Raw genomic sequence first — 7,375 nt, forward strand, 5'->3', positions numbered from 1 at the left:
TGACTTGGGAGCTGTCTGAATGTTTGATTCCTTTGCCTGAGTCCTTGCCTGTAACATCCCACACTTGGTGTTTGAAGTTGGGTTCTCTCTAGAAGCAAAACCAGTGACAATCAAGAAAACGGCTCCTACAGCGGTAGAAGTAGGTGAGCCAGTCCAGTTTCAAGGCAATGGGTTGTGATGGTAAGCTGGAGGCCTCTCTTTACTTAAGTAGCTTCAGGGGCTGATGGACCCCGGATCAGCCAGAACACCACGCCCAGGCTGCAGAAACACATGAATCCACGGTCAGATGGCTTGCCGCTGATGGCTCCTCAGGCTGGCAGGCAATACAGTAGGCCACCGGCTCAAGTCCAAGGCAGCGGAGGTCAATGAGCCAGATGTTGGATCTAGACGCAGCTCCAAGCACGCAAGCCTACCCACAGTGTCCTTATATAGGAAATGGACCACACCCCTGAGGAAACATTAAAAAAAAGTTTATCAAAAAGATTAATTTATTAAAAGATTGCATCAGGGCAGTGCCTTGAATAGGAGGATTGAACTCCATCCTAATCTTCTCACAACTGCTTGACTGATCACAGCAGATCTGATATGGAGTTGATTGCATTGGGCAGTGGCCCGATTCATAACGGTAGCAACATGACAGTGATGAAATAGCAACAAAAATAAGTTTATGGTTGGGGGGTCACCACAACATGAGGAACTGTATGAAAGGGTCGCAGCATTAGGAAGGTTGAGGACCACTGGGTTAGGTCATGTTGTGAGATTACTAGAGCTCAACCGCCAAGCCACTGAGAATTCTGGCCCAGCCAAAAGCTAACATCGCACTCGATGTGGCTTCTTTGTAAACTTTTATCTTCTCTTATACACACGGAGCGGCATCCCTTGTGGCTGAAATTTGCCTAGGTGGTGCAGCTCGTACTTGACTCTGAACTCAAAGGACGGCAGTCTGAATCTGCCCAGCACCATCACGGCAGCAGGGCCTGGTCATCTGTTTCCATACGGATTTCCACCAAGAAACCCCTGTGGAGCAGTTCCATGCTCTCACACAGGAGTTCACCCAGAGGCAGAGTAGACTTGACAGCATAGGTTTGGTTTTCGTTTTAATGACCGATGGTGTTCCAAATCTTTTCATGGAGTTATTTGTTATATGAATATCTTCTTTATAGGAGTCCTGGTGGTAGCATAGTTATATTGTTCAGTGGCTAACTAAAAGATTGGTGGTTTGAGCCCCAGCCCCTCCATGAGACAATGATTGTCTAGAAGCTGGTTTCCATAGAGATTACAACCTTAGAATAATTAAGGCTATAATCATGGGGCTCGCCAGGCAGATCTACTCTGTTTTATAGAGTTGTTAGGAGTTGAACTTGATTTAATGGCAATGGGATTATGCGATATCTTCTTTGGAGAAATGGCTGTCAAGTCTTTAGCCCATTTTGCAATATGGAATTGCTTGCTTCCTTATTACTGATTTTGAGAGCTCTTCCTCAGGTACATGATCTGTCGTGAGGGTGTCCCAGTTGGTAGCTAGGTGGTTTCTATTTTTTACTGATATCTTTAAAAGTCAGCTGAGTGTTCACGGTGGCCATCTGAAGGTCCTTTTTTGAAAGCCTTCTCTCAGCCTCAAGCCCTGCTAAGTAATCCTGGGACTTCACGTCTACCTCTATATCATAAAATGCCTTGCACCCCATTACTAACATGTGTTTGTTTCTCCCACGACACCCTAAACTGGGATCCCAGGCAAGTGTTCATTCTGCCTTGTTGTTTGTCCAACCCTCACCAGTACAACGGTTACGTTGAATGTCTAGGTCCACTCGGTACCCATCTCCACCACACTCTACTCTGAGACGCTGGTTGCTGCAGACTTCCTTGCAGTGGCATGACTTGGGAGTATGCTAGACGTAGGTCAAACCAGGTGACACTGTCAGACGTAGGTCAAACCAGGTGACACTGTCAGAGGTCGTGACACCCTAACGGACTATTGATGTAATTTTTGTGTAGTGTTTCAACAGAAATTAATCATCTTCCAATGAAAATATCCTTGAAGTTAGTGATCACAACACTGCCCATTTTATACATGCCAATATACCTACAAGGCTAAACCTTGATGCTCATTTACTCTTTGTAGCCGTCTGATACACTCTGGTCAGACCCATCATTTTCACCCAATAACAGCGATGCTTCCAATCAAGTGTTTTCATCACCAGGCACTACTAGCATGTGCATCTGACCCTCCATCACATGTCTGTCAGTTTGTTCTACTGTTGTGTTTGTTTGTTACTGTGATTCTGGAGGATATGTCATTAGTATTTCAAATACCAGTCGGGCCACCCAACGTAAATAGGTTTCATGAGAGCTAAGAACAAACTACAAAAAAGAATTGGCTGTACCCTTCGAAGTAATACTGAAGACCTTACGAACAGCAGCAGAACATTTTCAGATACTGAAGATGGCCGTGAATAGCACCAGCTATTGTCAGAGATAGTACCTGAAGACAGCCCCTCAAATCAAAAGGCACTCGAATGTATCTGAGGGTGCCTTCTCAAAGAGAGCTGATCATAATGGTGGAAATGGAGTAAAGCATTAGGGACTTTCATTTGTTGATAGCGCATGACTCAAAATGAGAATAAACTGCTGAAAATATTACTCCTTGGAACCGTGAATGTACGAAGTATGAATCTAGGAAAATTAGAAGTAGTCAAAAATGAAATAGAACGTATAAAGATCGATATCCTAGGAACTAGTGAGCTGAAATGGACTGGTAGAGGCCACTTGAGTCACACAACCATGCAGACAAATTCAAGAAGAACAGCATCACATTCATCATCAAAAAGGACAGTCAAGCTCTATCTAAGGACACTGCTGTCTGTAATTAGATAACATCTATCCACATACAAGAAAATCCAGTCACTAAAATTATTATTCACATTTATGCACCAACTATTAAAACAAACAATGAAGAATTTTACCAACATCTTCACTTGGAAACCAATCAAACATGCAACTAAGATACAGTAATCATGGTTAGCATTTAAAATCAAAAGCTGGAAGCAAAGAGGAAGGAACATTAGTCGGAAAATATGGCCATGTGGTTCGTCAATAGGAAAACAAAGGCCCAGAGAGGAAATTCCCAGAATCCCCATGATTGGTAGGTGGAAAACTGAAAGAATAAATACCGGGTCCTCTCATTCTTCCTGCTCTTTGCTTTTTTCCCATTGGCTAAGTGGAAGTCAGAGGGTGAGAAAACAGGCCTAACTAGGGTTGGTGTCAACCAGTACAAAAACTCATGATGTCACACACACACACACACACACACACACACACACACACACACACACCATACAGGATCCTTAGTGATGGTTATTATTCATTTTAATTATAGACTGATATGATAAATAGTTATAAAGTACTGAAATGTCATAGGAGAGGGTACTCCCACAAAACAGAATTTTTTTCTCAAAGCTATGCATTTAACATTTTTTACAAAGCAGCCTCATCACCTTCAGAGCACTCTCCCTTACACCTCCTACATTTGTCAAACCTGTGTTTCCCTTCTTGGAAACATTTTTCAAACTCTTCTGTTTGGATGGCTGACAGCACCTCCCTCGTTTTTTTTCTTCACCTCTTCCATGTCATCAAATGCTGTCCTTTCATGTCCCTCTGCATTCTCAGAAACAAAACGAAATCACAAGGAGTGAAATCAGGTGAGTAAGGTGTGTAAGGTGAGAGGCATGCTGTTGTTTGCCAAAAATTGGCGCTCTGAGATGGCTGCGTGAGCAGTGCATGGTCGTGGTGGCAAAACCAGTCCCCTATCTGCCACAAATCAGACCTTCTTTGTTACATACTGTTGCGCTATCTTTCAGAGCCTCTAACTAGAAAGCTTGATTAACAGTCTGACCTGATGGAACGAACTCCAAATGCACTACAAGTTGACATTGTCACCCTTTTGGGAAATTGACGGACGTCCAGAATGAGGTTTGTCATCAATCGACATTTCACCTTTTTTGAAATGAGAAAACCACTCGTACACTTGAGTGTACACAACAGTTTCTGTGGCGTTTTTCCCCCAAGCAGGAAACAAAATTTCACAGTCACACGCTTTTCTCCTAAATGGCCCATCACAAAGAATACCATTCAAGTGAAACGGCTTTTACAAAAAAAATTCACTGTGCCCAGAGGGAACCTTCCTGGGCAATGCCCCTGGGTGCACTAACTAGAGTGAGTGTTGGATGTTTGCCTAGCATGAAAAGTGCATTTTACAAAAGCTCCACTCTGCCCAGGACAATTCTGTTTGGGGGGAGTGGGTACCCCCTTGTACTTCTTAGATCAAGTGAGTAATAACAAGAAGGTTTTGTGGAGATTTCTACAATAAGTAACATTATTGGTCACGCCACAGAGAGTGAGACCCTGTGTGCCTCTGCCCTTCCCCAGCCCCCAGCGATGTAGGCATGGGGAGTCTGCGGTGGCCCCTGGCCCGGGCCTGAGCTGGGCAGCAAATGTCTGCGAGAGACAGGCAGGATGGAAGAGAAAGAGGGGCTCAGCTACTAGGTGATGATAGACAACCAGAACCCACAACTCTGGACCGCTTCCAGAGTCAACCACCCCCCACCCCAACCCCACCCGCCATCCCTCCCAGCCCCTCTGCAAGCCCCGGGGAGGGTAGCTGCTGGCGGTGCCCACTGTGTCCATGGACCTGTCGAAGGGGCCACTACCACCGCCATTGTCGATCATGACGTTGAAGGGCTGCGATTGGCCTGCCACTGTGACCAAGGCAGCCCCGCCCCCGCCCCCAGCTCCACCATTAACATCAACACCTCCACCTCTAAGTTCTTGATGACTGTTATAACTATTGATGATTCTAAGAGCACATGTGACCAAAATTGGGTGGTGCCATAAACCAACTCTATCCCCACGCCTTATGAACAGATACACAGCTGCATGTAGAAGTACGCATGCATGCCAGCAGCACTGAGAGCAGATGTGCAGTGATCGGATTAAAAAGGTAGCCAATCATCTAGAGAGAGTCTCAAAGGAGTTGTAGGCCAGTCCTCCCGATCTCACATTGAAAGACGGACTACGCTCTTGGGCAGTATATAGGAACATTGCAGGACACTGCGCCTCTTTTCCTATGTATGAGTACATTTTACATAGAAACTTAGCTGAACAGAGACTTAAAGGACGGCTTCATAAAGCTGTTTACAGAATGCATTGCAGAAAAGCACATCGACAGCCTGATGCCTTTACTTTCAGTCAACACCTTTCCAGGTCACTCCTTCAAGGCTGGCAAGTATCGTAAAAGGCCCGTATACCCTCACACCAGAATGGGTTCCGATGGCTCCAACTCTATTTTCTATCCTATGTTTCTCTAGACTTTATTCCAAACATTCTCCCTCTGGCGGTGGAATCGTGGCAGCGGAAGCAGAGTTTTCGAATATGCTGCTCCAGGTCAGAAACTTCAAAGAGAACTTAATACAGGCTGGTTTTATGAGGAGACCAGGTCCGGAAGAGCGCAGGGACTTACAGCAACTCATTGGCATGCCCGAGGTCCAGAAGCTACAGACAGTGACTGCCATGGCTGTACTTGTGTCTCTGCAAAGAAGATGACACGGACTGCAGAGACACCCGCCCTGTCCGTCCCCGCCCCCGCACCAAGCACCTGGGGCATCCTGGGGACACTGGTGGGGTGGGGGCGGGGATCTCTCAGAGCACTGCTCTTGGGAGAAGATGTTGTACTTCTGACTTTGTTTTGTACTTTCTTTTTAATTAAAACCAACAACAAAAAACACCCTAACAAACCGAAAAGAAGGGAATGAACCCCCAGTCAGTTGCTGCTAGACTTTCGGGATGATTTGGAAATGAGACAACCTCTTACTGAGCTCATCCTTGTCTACCGCCAGGAACAAGCATCCTGAGAAGTGACCTTTGCAAAGCGAAAGCCAGCAGCTTCCTCCAAAGCTAAACGAGCAGCAGGACCGGCCTCCTTCAAGCCCTCACTCTGTTCCTTTGAGGACTGATCCCTCCTCGTGTTGGCCTCGCATGTCAAGATCCATGTGGCTCCGAAAACAATACAGGATTGTTTGTCCACCACATCAATAGATAGATAGCATTGCTAGTAAAGGAGCCAGAAGTCATACATTTCTTCTCCTTTTTGGTGGCTCGGTGGGTTAGGCACTGAGCTGCTAACCTCAAGGTCATTAGTTCAAACCCATCAGCCACTCCTGGGGAGAAAGATAAGGGTGCCCGGTTCCATAAGGAAACTCACTGCCATCAAGTAGAAGCCAACTCAGAGCGACTCTACAGGACGGGGTAGAACTGCCCCTGGGAGTTTCCAAGGATATAACTATTTTTTAAAAATCATTTTATTGGGGGTTCGCACAACTCTTATCACAATCTATACATCCATCCATTGTGTCAAGCACATTTGTACATTTGCTGCCATGATCATTCTCAAAACATTTGCTTTCTACTTGAGCCCTTGGTATCGGCTCCTCATTTTAAAAAAATCATTTTATTAGGGGCTCACAACCAAGGATATAACTCTTAATAGGAGTAGAGAGCCCTGTCTTTCTCCTTTGGTGCAGCTGGAGGTTTCAAACTGCTGCCATGAAGTTAGCAGCCCAACTCTTTACCACTATGCCACAAAGGCTTCCTCAGAAACCCTCCTGAGAGTGGCTATGTGTAGAAATTGACTGGAGGGCAGCACTAATTTACATTCAACCGAGATTTTTTGAGAGTTTACTAAGTGTTAAGAAGTATGCTGCCCTGGAGATTCAAAGACAAGGAACTCACTTTCAGGAGCTAGAGATAAATAAGTCAATGTTATTCAAATTACAGCGAAGGAAAGACCTACAAAGGCCTGCACATGCATGCGGGACCCTCAGTCCCTCCTTTCTGACTGGAGTCAGAGAAATAACAGTCAACAACAGTCAACAATGGCGCTCTGCAGCGCTGACTCCTAAGCTCTCCTTCCTTGTTGGCTGGTGCCCTCCTTGCCTCCTGACCCCTCACCCCACTTCCCCGCACATCCTCACAGCCGAAGCAACGGCTATTACTTCCATCTATTTAAAAATCTTGAATGTGTTTTTATTAGTGTACAGTATGTATATAATATTTATTGTACACACATTGTTATTTTAAATAATGTGAATATAATTTTGAGTAGGTTGATGTTAGGGTATACCAGCCCCTAACACATCATCACGGGTCCAGTAGGCGCAATTGCACGGCGATAATAAGTAAAGATTATAGTAAAGTCATAGAAAGCATGAGAGATAGAAGAGAGATTGAAATAATGGAGTCAGACACATTTCATGGTAGCATGCTCACCTCAGCCTCACTTGGTGGTCCACATGGAGAGAGAGAGAGAGAGAGAGAGAGAGAG

At 45.3% G+C, this 7,375-nt stretch overlaps 1 pseudogene; it reads left to right on the forward strand.

The window, feature by feature from the left end:
* The first annotated feature begins 4,723 nt into the window (after positions 1-4,723).
* LOC101651880 overlaps positions 4,724-7,375 on the forward strand; it is a 36,203-nt pseudogene continuing 33,551 nt past the window's right edge.

This window comes from Echinops telfairi, unplaced genomic scaffold (genome assembly GCF_000313985.2).
Source record: "Echinops telfairi isolate 266 unplaced genomic scaffold, ASM31398v2 ScPeMD7_4;HRSCAF=17, whole genome shotgun sequence".
Taxonomy (NCBI): Eukaryota; Metazoa; Chordata; class Mammalia; order Afrosoricida; family Tenrecidae; genus Echinops; species Echinops telfairi.